The sequence below is a fragment of the Neofelis nebulosa genome, chromosome 5, assembly GCF_028018385.1.
Source record: "Neofelis nebulosa isolate mNeoNeb1 chromosome 5, mNeoNeb1.pri, whole genome shotgun sequence".
Classification (NCBI taxonomy): Eukaryota; Metazoa; Chordata; class Mammalia; order Carnivora; family Felidae; genus Neofelis; species Neofelis nebulosa.
Window position 1 is genome coordinate 24,358,444 of NC_080786.1, and position 12,341 is coordinate 24,370,784.

At 35.2% G+C, this 12,341-nt stretch overlaps 1 protein-coding gene across 8 annotated transcripts in view; it reads left to right on the forward strand.

The window, feature by feature from the left end:
• TBC1D5 (TBC1 domain family member 5) overlaps positions 1-12,341 on the forward strand; it is a 537,582-nt gene that overhangs the window by 247,941 nt on the left and 277,300 nt on the right. The gene's annotated exons all lie outside the window — the stretch shown is intronic.

Genomic DNA, 12,341 nt, shown 5'->3' on the forward strand with positions numbered 1-12,341 from the left:
CTATTATATGGAAGCTAATTTTTATTATATGTAGTATTTTTTTAAACTTTTATAGCTCTATGAGCTTGATATTCAAGTGGTATTTAAGTGATCCATTATCATTTGTCCTTTCAGAATATATATTGAAATGAAAAATAGTTGGCCATGCATACTAAGAACTGAAAAATTTAGAAAATGTTATTTTTTGAGAATCAAATTATAAAATAGATTTAAAAAAATATATAAAATAGATATGCTTAGGAGTGGTCATATTAGAGGGGCAGAATGAGAGACCAGATTAAGAACTTGGCTGTTATGTAACTAATGATACTAAAATGCCTAGAGAAACTTAATCTGTGAGAAGTAGGGTCTGCTGGAAATGGAAAGAAGGAAATATTGGTAATAACCATTTGAGCATTAGCTATAGAAGGAGCAATTGTTTTGGAAAACCACAGTGTTCTCAACAAGTATCTCCAAAGATGTAGAGGAATCAATGCGTCAAGTTGCAAGAAGCCATTAAAACTGGAGTCTTCTAGCCCCCTTTTACTATTGTATTTTTTTTTTTATCAATTTACATTCCGAAACGTTAACTCTCTAGGTAGTTTTTCTTACATGGAGAGACTGTACTGGTTAGACTTCCACAAATATCTGATTTTTATCATAGATCTTATTTTTTTGGCTCCATATAATGCATTCATTTATTGGCATATATACTTTAATTTCTTATATGAACAGAATTGGCTAGAAGTACCTGACTACTAACATCTGATGTACTGAAGAAGTCAGCCTTTAGGATTTAAAACTGAGCACTTACCACCAGAGTGCTAGAGGTACAAATGTGAAATAGATAACATTCCATGAAGGCTAGTTAACTTTAACCCCAGGTGATATATTCCTGCTATATAATGTCATATAATCTGGTATATCCTGCTAGATTTTTTTTTATCCTGTCCTTGTCTGCTTTTGCTATGAATTTATGGGATCAATATTGCAAGGAAAACTCTATTTTTTTCTGAGGCATCGATCGTGCCTTCAGTTCCTCTGTTACCTGTGAATAGTGATTCTTATTCATTTATCCATGCCTTAACATTCTCCTTAAATACATGTAACTGCAGGTTAATGATGAAGTGTGCTGTATGATATTTTTTTTAATATTTGAACTATTTTCTATAAGCAAGTAGTATAGAGATAAATCTTTATCTTACTCCTATCTATATTGTCTACAGTGCCGCACAAAGTGTTTTAAGTCATTTGAATCAGACCACAGTATATCTAAACCTAGCTACAAATAAATGTAATCATGAAGTATTTTTCTCTGACCTAAATGTACTCACCCTTAAGGTAGACATTGGGTCATCTTGTCTTGGTAGGGAGTTTGGTATGGCAGACATTAGTTAGCTGCCAACTTTGGCAGAAGGAAAGCATTAGTTTCTGTCCCAATGCCTGCCACATAGTAAGCATTAGCTGAACATTTGATGGATGAGTGAACTTACGTGGAAAGTTATATGGTAAACTTTGAAAACCATAATACATGAAGTTAAATGAAAATAGGATGGCTTCTGGTTTCTGATCAGAGATGCAGAGAGTTGGAAAAAAACTCAGTCCCAGTTTTAAAATAAAAAGGTGGACAAACAACAAGTTCACAGCTTTTCTTTAACCCATTGAGTGCTGAAATGGCAGGGCAGTGAATCTAGGCTCAAAATCTAAGGAGAGATACTCTTTTTTTGCAGAGAGAAGCAAAGTACAAGTACTGATTTACCTGGGCAAGACACAATTAGACACTCACAGAATCCAGCTAAAATGATTGTTGAATTGGTGGAGGCCAAGTGTGTACTGGTGAGGAAAGGTGAAACTCCTGGTGGGCACAAAAATAGGAGGACCCCAAACTCCTATGTAGATTTTTCTTCATGAACCCCATCAGCCAATAAAAGAAAATCTCCCCTTGGTGAAGGACTGGAGGATGACTACAGCAGCCACTGCAGGAGGAACAATAAACTCCACCTGGACTCCTCTTCCCCTTTTCTGTTATATAACAAAGCCATATTCTGTTGGGGGAGGTGCAACAATTATTGTTGCCTTAGGACACTGGTGGAATCTCTTTGTAACTGTGGGATTGGAACAAGAGGAAAAACTCCCAAGCCCTAGGGGAGGGGCAGGAATATCTATAGGAACCAGAACTATACCAAGGGAGAGGAAGGACTAAAAAGGCATATACATGAGATCAGGGACACAGTGCTTAACTAAGACTAAGTCTTGATCAGAAGATCAAAGAACACTCTCCCCTATTTTTTACTCCCTGCTGCCAGGATAGCAAATGTCAAATAGTAAGTAACTTGCAAGAGACAGATCTTTTCTGAGCACAAAGCCTTAGAACTAAGTGTGGAGCAGTTAGAAGAATGAAAAGATATTCTTATGGCAAACTGAATTCCCCATCCCCAACACAAGGTATCACTGTAGAAGCTTGTGGTCTGTGGTGCATTAGGTGTGGCCATAGCAATGACAGACTTCAAACCTAGCTTAACTCCTAGTTAACATTAATTCAAACCCCTGTGCTAAAAGGCCTAATGGAAATGTATACTCATTTCGAAGCCTAAAATTGCCTTAGTCTTTACTATCATACACATGATGACAGTAATACATAAGATCTTTAATAAAATTTACAAAGCATATGAAAAAACAAGAAAATATATATATCTACTTCGAAGAGACAAAGCAATCATCAAAACTAGACATAACAGTGACACATGTTAAAACTGTGTCACAAGGTATTTTTGAGTAACTAGGAATTACATGTTAAAAGCTCTTGTGGAAAACCTGGACAGCATGTAAGATCAGGTGGTTAATTTCAGCAGAGATAGTGTTGGAAAATATATCAAAAATTGAGTGGAAATCCTAGAAATGTTTCTAAGGTATTTTTTTTAATTAAAAAAATTTTTTTAATGTTTATTTATTTTGAGAGAGAGACACACACACAGAATCTAAAGCAGGCTTTAGGCTCTGAGCTGTTAACACAGAGCCTGACATGGGGCTCGAACTCATGAACTGTGAGATCATGACTGGAGCTGAAGTCAGAGGCTTAACTGTAAAGTCTATTTATTTACTTTGAGACAGAGAGAGAGAGGGGCGAGGGGATGCATGTGGGGGAGGGACAGAGAAAGATGAAGAGAAAGAATCCTAAGCAGACTGGGCACTGACAGTGTGTAGCCTAACGTGGGGCTTGAACTTATGAACCATTAGATCATGTCCTGAGCCGAGATCAAGAGTTAGATGCTTAACTGACTGAGCCATCCAGGTGCCCTTGGAAATCATAGAAATTTAAAACACAGGGTGGTCTGGGTGGTTCAGTCGGTTAAGTGTCCAACCTTGGATCAGGTCATGATCTCACTGTTCGTGGGTTCTAGCCCATGTCCGGTTCTTTGCCAACAGCTCGGAACCTGGATCCTGCTTCAGATTCTGTGTCTCCCTCTCTTTCTCTCTGTCACTCCCTGGTCACACTATGTCTGTCTGCCTCTCTCAAAAAAAATAAAAAAATAAAACATTAAAAAGAATTAAATTTAAAAAAGAAATTTAAAACACAGTAACAGAGATGGAGAATGCCTGTGACAGGATCATAAGTAGAATTGACACAGACAAAAAAGAACCAGCAAATGGGAAGATACATCAACAGAAATTACCCAAATTGAAACACAATGAGAAGTAAGAATTAAATAAACACCCAAGAACCATGAGACAATATCAAATGGTACATGTAATTGGAATCCCATAAGAAGGGAGGTAGAGAAGAAATATTTGAAGAAATCATGGCCAATAATTTTTCCAAATTAATGATAGACACTAAACTACAGATCCAAGAAGCTCAGACAACATAAAGTGGAATAATACAGAAAATAAAAATAATTTTAAAATGTAGTCATATTCAGACATAAAAACAAACAAAAATTCTTAAAGGTGACCAGAAAAACATTTATTGATATAGCAATAATAGAAAGCTAATACAAAAATGCAGAGTAAGAACTAGGTAAGAATTAGAGCAGATTTCTCTTCAGAAAACATGGAAGCCGGAAGATCATAGAGTGACAACTTTAACGTTGCTGAAGGTGGGGAAAAACTTGTGAAACCAGAATTCTATACCTAATAGAAATATCTTTCAAAAAAATGAAGTGATAAAGTTTTTTTTAGATAAGCAAAACCATGGGGATTTTTTTATTAGCAGACAACGCTGTAAGGAATGTTAAAGGAGCATTGTCAGGCAGAAAGTACATGACAGGGCAGAGGCACTTGGATCTGTACAAAGGAAAGAGCATTGGAAGTAGAGTAAATGGAGGTAAAAATTTTTTCTTATTTTAATTGCTCAAAAATGTGACTGTATAAAGCAAAAATAGTAGCAATATATAGTATTTACAGCATATGTAAAAGTAAAATACATGGTAACAGTAGTACAAAAGATTAGAGAGAAGAATTGGGAATATACTGTTGTAAGGTTCTGACACTACACATGACTATGTAATGCTGCTTGTAGATTCTGATTAATTAAATATTATATGGTAAGCCTAGAGCAGGGGTCAGGAAACATTTTCTTAAAGGATAATATAATTTATATTTAACCACTCGTGTTATGATCTCAGTTGCAACTACTCAGCTCTTCCATCATAGTATATAAACAAATGGTCAAGTTTTAATAAAAATTCACGGAAACAGTTTACTGGCCCATAGGCCGTGGTTTTTCAGTCCCTACTCTAGAGCATCCATTAAATAAAAATGTAATACAGAGGCATAAATGATAATTCAGTAGGGGAGTTCAATAGAATCCTAAAATATCCTCAACTCCAAAGAAGGCATAAAATGAGGGAAAAAGACAATAGATGGAACAGATAGACAACAGATACTTGAATTCACTATAGCAATACACATTAATATGAGTAGTCTAAACACACCAGTTGAAAGGCAAAGATTGTCAGAAATATTTTTGAAAGAAAGAAGCAATTATATGCTGTCTACAAGATACTTTAAATAAAAAGATGTGGTAGGCTGAATAAAATCCCCACCCCACCCCCAATATTTCTATACTCTAATCTCCAAAACCTGTGAATATGTTATCTAACATGGATGTTTTTAAAGGTTACACATGTTTAGATCAGAAGGGTGTTAGGGATTTTCTGGTTAGGCCCAGTCTAATCCCAAGTCCCTAATGGCTTAGAACCCTTACAACTGCAGTTAGAGAAAAGCAACAATAGAAGGAGTGGGAGAGAAAGTGTGAAAGGGACTAGGTCCATTGCTGCAGCTTTGCAGATGGAGGAAGGCAGGGAATTTGGGTGGCCTCTAGAAGGTGGGAACAGCTCTCTACTTACAGGTTTTAAGGGATTGGGGACCTCAGTTCCTGAGGAACTGTTGTTCCTTATTTGAACAACTGAGTAAGAAAACAGATTTTCCCTAGAGCTTCAAGGTATAGAGCCTTGCCCACACCTTAATTTTAGCCCAATGAGACCTGTATTAGAATTCTGACCTACAGAACTGTTAAGATAATGTATTTGTGTTATTTCAAGCTTCTAAGCTTGCGATTGTTTGCTATGGCAACAACGGAAAACTAACACAGATGACTTAGGTCAAAAGTAAAAGGGTGGAGAAAGATACATCATGAAAACACTTAACAAGTGGGCTAGAGTAACTGTTAATATCAAACTAAGTAGACTTCAGAACAAGGATTATTATAAGGGACAAAAAGAGACATTGTGTATTATGTCTGGCCTATTTCTGTTTGCTAATGTTTTTGAGGTTCAGCTATGTTGTAGGCATGTATTAGTACTGTGTTCCTTTCCCCCCCCCCCCCCAGCTGAATAGTATTCCACTGTGTGGATATTCATTTTCTGTTTATTCAGTGGTTAATGCATATTTATGTGGCTTCAGGTTTGGGATTGTCATAACAATTTTGCTATGCGCATTTGAACACAGATCTTAATGTATACATATGTTTTCTATTCATTTTTGTTAGATAGATTCTCGGAGAATTGTTGGGTCATATAGTAAATTTATTAACCTTTGAAGAAACTAGCATACTGTTTTCCAAAGTGGCTGCAGTATTTTATATTCATAGTAGCAATGTATGAGGGCTACAGTTTTCTCCACACCATCACCATTTTCTGTCTTTTTGTTTATCGCTACTTTTGGGGCGGGATTTAGCCATTGTTACCATTGTTCTAGTCTATGGGAAAGAAAGGAAGCTAATGTAGGGCATCAGATTTTTTTTTTTTTTTTTTATCATTCGTGCCTCCACATTGTGAAATATAGTCTGTAGCTGGGTTGCCGTATGCCCAACAAAAAGGGGGAAACAGATTTGGGGCAACAGTCAGTATTCTGTAATACTTAAATACAGAATATCTAATTCACAAAATATAGCTGTTCATCTTTCAGGCACTGACTTTCATCATGTTACAGTTCTATATGGATGTCTAGGGTGAGCAGCAGTAGGAATACATTTACTTATTGGTGGTTTATAATATGCTGTAATGCTGTGAAAATCAACTATTGTTTAAAATTCTGTGCAGCCATTGAAGGTTGTTTTACAGTAGTATTAAACGTATATTGTATGCAAATTTTAGAATATATAGTGCATTTCATTAAAAATTTAAAGAAATCTGTCAAAATATTAACAACAGAATTATAGGCAGCTTTTCATTTTCTTCCTTATATGAATCTGCACTTGAAAGTTTTCCACAGAATCATGTATGAGTTTTGTAATCTTTATCAATTTGTATTAATTTAGTAACTTTGTTAGTACTTTTCCCTCACCCTATTTAGTTTTGTATCTTAAGGCAGCCAGGGAAAGAGTTATGCACGAAGATATATACCATAGTGTTACTAAGAATTAGGTAACTGCTTTAAATACAGAAATATCCAGTGATAGGAGAATGGTTAAATAAATATAAAACATTCATTGATTACTATATGTTATGCAGCCATTTAAAATTTTGTTGTAAATAGTTTGTTTTTTTTAATTTTTTTTAACATTTATTTATTATTGAGAGACAGAGAGACACAGAGCATGAGCAGGGGAGGGGGAGAGAGAGGGGGAGACACAGAATCTGAAGCAGGCTCCAGGCTATGAGCTGTCAGCACAGAGCCCGACGCGGGGCTCCAACCCATAGACTGTGAGATCATGACCTGAGCCGAAGTCAGATGCTCAACCGACTGAGCCACCCAGGCGCCCCAATAGTTTTTAAAATAATATGCGAGAAGTGTTTACACTTGTAATACACGAAATAATAAAACACAAAATTGTTTGTATAGTGTGTGATTTCAACTTTACAGAAAAAAAGAGAAAATATTTTCCCCCATGTAATTATAGTATAGGTGGTTTTTCCTTTATTTCTTTCCTTCTTTTTTTTTTCAAAATCTTTTTTGCTGGTCTTTATCTTAATAATTTCTCTCAATGTGTATAAGTTTTTAAGGTATATGTATTTTTAATGGAAAAATGAAATATATCTAAGAAATGAAAGAAAAGTTGAATGTGGGAAGGAATGAGATTAATTTCCACATTCTGTTGTAATCTTATTCTTCATTTAGATAATTCTTACATTTGTTCTTTATGCTGCAACTGTATTTGAATATATCTGCAAAGATAATTAGATTATATTGACGATTTAGATAATGTGATACTGATAATGTTTTAAAGTTTATTTGTTTATTTTGGCAGGGGGAGGGAGGGAGAGAGAGGGAGCTTTCTAGTTCATTGACTTGTTCCTCTGTCAGCTCTATGTTGATTTTGAGCCCATCTATTGATTTTTTTTTTAATTTCAGATTACTGTACTTTATAGTTTAAAATTTTTAATTTTATTCTTTTTAATAGTTTCTTTTTCTTTTTTCTTTTACTGTGGATGTCTGTCTTTCAAGAGTGTGCTTCTTGGCAAAAAGTTATATAGTAGGTTCTTTAAATCTTTGTTGATTCCAGCATCTAAATTATCTCGGGGTTAATTATATTATATGGTGAAAATTTGCCAGAATTTCCTCATTCTTGATATATCAAGTAATTTTGGATTGTGTCATGAACATTTTGAATATTTCATTTCAAAACTCTAGATCTTGTTAAGTGCCCCCAGAGAAATCTTTTTTTGTTTGTTTGTTTGTTTCTTTTCTCCTTTCTTTCTTCCCTTTTTCTTTCCTCTCCCACCCCTCCTCCGGCAGCCAACACAATTAGGTTCATACTACAAGTTTGGCCTTACTTTCTGTGGTGGTGATGGTGGTTTCAATGTCAGTTTTTATTTTATTTTATTTTATTTTATTTTATTTTATTATTTGTTTTTAATGTTTATTTTTGACAGAGAGAGAGTGTGCGCAGGCGCCAGCAAGAACTTGAGGGAGGCTGAGTGGGGGAGGGGCAGAGGGAGGGAGACAGAATCTGAAACAGGCTCCAGGCTCTGAGCTGTTAGCACAGAGCCCGACGAGGCTGGAACTCACGAACAGCAAGATCATGACCTGATCCAAAGTCGGAGGCTCAACCAGCTGAGCCACCCAGGCACCCCTATGTCAATTCAGTTTTTAAAGTCTTTTCTGTGCTTTTGAGTCCTCCTTGCATGTCACCCCCAGAGGTTAGTTTGGGACTACAGTAGTAGTTTATGTCATAGATTAATTTTTAGAGTTTTTGCTGTGCTTCTTTGGGTATGTTTTGAGCATACATAGCTTCGGGGTGAATCTAGGGTTTTTGTCAGTTCATACACAGAAGTAGAGAATCCCCTGACCTGCTGTATTCTTCTCTAGGATAACCCCACACCCTCTGCCTTGTTCTGTCAGAGCTTTGCTTCTCATGCTATCACATGGTTCCACCAAATGGGCCCACTTTGTCACAAAATGGTGAGAGAAAGAGAAAAAATGATGGAGTTCCCCACTCACTGTGCATGCAGTAGGGTCTTCCTTTTTTAGTGTTCTATCTGAAAAGATAGCTTTGTCCCTCTGGGTCTTATGTGCACCCCTCACTGCTACCACCTACCCCCAGGGCAGTGTAGTTCTTCAATTAGACCTGGCCTTGTTGCAAGGTTGGAAGTGAAAGAAGGGAAAAGAAAAGAGGATTCTTTTCTCAGTCCCAGAAAAATGGGATTGGAATTTTTGCTCTTGGTGCCTGTTACTTAGTTCAGCCTGATGGGAGCTCAAAGCTGGGACATGAAGGAAAAAAAACCCCAAAGCACTCAACACCACTCTTTGAGTCCTTGTCCAATATTCCTGCTAGTGTTTACATTTCAGAGTCCTCAAGAAGTTGTTTTTAGTATTTTGCCCAGAGTTTTTAGTTGTGATCAGTGGGGGAGAGAGGCTTGCAGTGACCCTCCATGTTGGATCGGATTGGAAATCCTACTAGTAATCTATTATGTGCTGTTTTGTTGTTTCTTCTATTTGTGACCAGATGTCAGTCTTATTTAGAGACCAAATTAATTTCTGATGTATATAGAAAGCAGTTTGAAAAAAATCAATAAAAATTTTAACCAAATTAAGGTAATTCTTCATTGTGTACAGAAATAAAGTATTAGCACAATTATTTACTTTTCCACCATAGAAATAATTTCAGATCATTTCAGAGGTTTTAAAATTTCAAGTCTTCATTTAAACTTAGAATTAAGTATGTAGTTGTTTCTGCCCATTTTGTCATGTTATCCCTATGATGGCAGATTGTAACTGATCTCTTAGCTTCCATCTTGTCTCCCATTTTCAATCCAGTATTTACACAGCAGCTAGAATCATCTTTCTCAAACATGAAATAGATCTTTTTCATCATTTTAAAGCTTATGGTAGCTTCTCATTGTACTTATCAAATCTAGACTTCCTCCCTACAAAATTCCAAGTTCAATGGTTGTTCCTTCTCCCACAGACCTCATCTTAAATTCCTAGCCTTTGAGCCATCTTGGCTTTCTTTTTTTTTTTTTTTTCTTTTTCTTTTTTTCTTTTTTTAAAAGCAAGCTTCTGCTCTAGTGCCCTTGCAGGTTGTGCCTTTTGCCATTGATATTTAAATGGCTATTTTTTTCTTGTTACTAGAATCTCAAATCAGGTATCACCTCTCCCTACAGAGAGCATCCATCCCCACTGAATATCGCATTATTCTGCTGTATTTTCTTTATAGCTATTATAATTATCTGAACTTACCTGTTAAGAATTCATTTTCTTTTCTCTTGCTTCCCTCTACCCCCACACTTCATTCTGTTTTGTTTACTATAATACTTCCATGTCCTAAAAACTGTCTGGCACATAGTAGGTTCTCAGTAAGTAATATTAACAAGGTTTAAAAATGGAGAGTTGCCATTCCTAAGGTGGTATGATAATGATATCATCAATATGACTATTTTATCATCATTTTTTGCCTTGCAGGGCTTTTCATTCAGTATTATTCCATCCACTTTCCTTCTCCCTACACCCACTCTCAAATTCCTTCACTCTGAAGTTGAAGTGATCTTTTTAAGGCTGCAAACCTTACCATGTTCTATTTTTCCTTAAAACAGTTCTTTCACTGCCTTGCTATTCATCTTGACCCAAGTCCTAAACGTGACTTTCACAGAATTCTGGCACATGCTGGTCTCTAGTGGAGTGCCTTTTATGTACTTCTTGGTCAGTGACCCCTCCCCTCTTTTATAGTAGGGTGTGTAACTTTATCATGTAACATTTTTCAGGTTTGTCATTGTACATTGGTACATGTATGTTGTACATTTCTTTCCTCTGCTGAGCTTTCAACAAACTTAAAGATGTCAAGGATGGGTTTTCAGCTTTTGCTTACGATTGTATTATTAGTGTTAAAATGTAGGAGGTACTCAACACATAATTGTTGAAAGAATAAAGTAGAAGAGCTATTACATGATCTAGCTGCATGGTTAGAAGTTTGAACCAGTAAATGCATTTATTAATTAGGGCCCATTTTCAAACTTGTGTAGATAACTAAATATGTTCATTTGGATAAAATGCTCAATAAATAATTTGAATGATATTTTTATTCTCTAAAAGGATAGTTGAATATTGTACGTTGCACATTTCCTAGCAAATTTAAAGAAGTCATTTTTTCTCTTACGTATTCCTAGTTATTATCAGGTTTAAAAATCATCTCTGCTAATAAGTAATTTATACTTTATCATAAAATGGTAAATAGAAATCAGTTTTTGGATTTACAATTTTTCTTTGAAACTCAGATTCTAGTAATTCTTTAATGTCATAACAAAAATAACTTAAAAAATAAAACATTTCTATAGATCAATTGAAATGTATTTGACACTTTATATAAAGGAGACTGTAAATACTAAAACATTTTTGATATTGTACTTGAGGATTTTAGATTACCGTATTTTAATGTGATTTAGTTTAGTAAATCACTTGTAAGAATAAAGATATGTTTGAGTTTTTACCCTTGGTTCTTCATCACAGCTTTGGGATTTATAGTTAAAATGCCCATTATACCTTTTAAGTAGCTCTTTGGTATAACAACTTGTTCAGTTAGCTATCATTTAGGCATAAATAGGATTATTCACCTTGGTTCATGGATAATTTTTATCCTTCAAATAGTTCAGTTTAATATTTCATACAAAAGGGTGATATTTAATAATTAGCTAAGTTAATCACTTTGGGGAAATGGATATCTTTACATTAAAAAAATTTTTTTTTAATGTTTATTTATTTTTGAGAGGAGGGGAGGGGCAGAGAGGGAAGCAGACATAGAATCCGAAACAGGCTCCAGCCTCTCAGCTGTCAGCACAGAGCCCATCGCAGGGCTCAAACTCATGAACTGTGAGATCATGACCTGAGCCAATGTTGGATGCCTCACTGACTGAGCCACCCCAGCGCCCCTGGATATCTTTATATTTTATTGAGGTCTTGTCCACCAGATGTTAAACCAATCTTAAAGTATTTAGCACTGATTGTAATCAAGGGTGAAAATGGCAGGTGCCCAAACAAATCTGTTTTGCAGAAAAAGGTATTTATTTATTTATACATTGAAGAATAATAATAAAAATATTTTATAGTTATTATTTGAAAGATTTATAAAAATGAAATAGGACTTCAGTGCTAGATATACTCCATTTTATTTAGCAAATAATGTTTTTATTATATTTACTTAGGTACTTAACAGATAATTTAACATCAGGATTAGGATTACCTAAACCAATTAGATTTTCTTTGAAAAGCTATTGTGTGTTGTTTTTGTTTTGTTTTGTTTTGTTTTGTTTTGTTTTGTTTTGTTGGTGGAGGCATTTCATTTAAACATTTGTTAAGATTGGCAGCAAAACTAAAATTTTCAGGTAGTCAAGGTTTAAACCAAATCATTATTTGAATTTTTGTTAAGAAAAAAATACAGCACAGGGCAAATTATATAATAATCACCCTTGACTTTAATACTCTTTCTA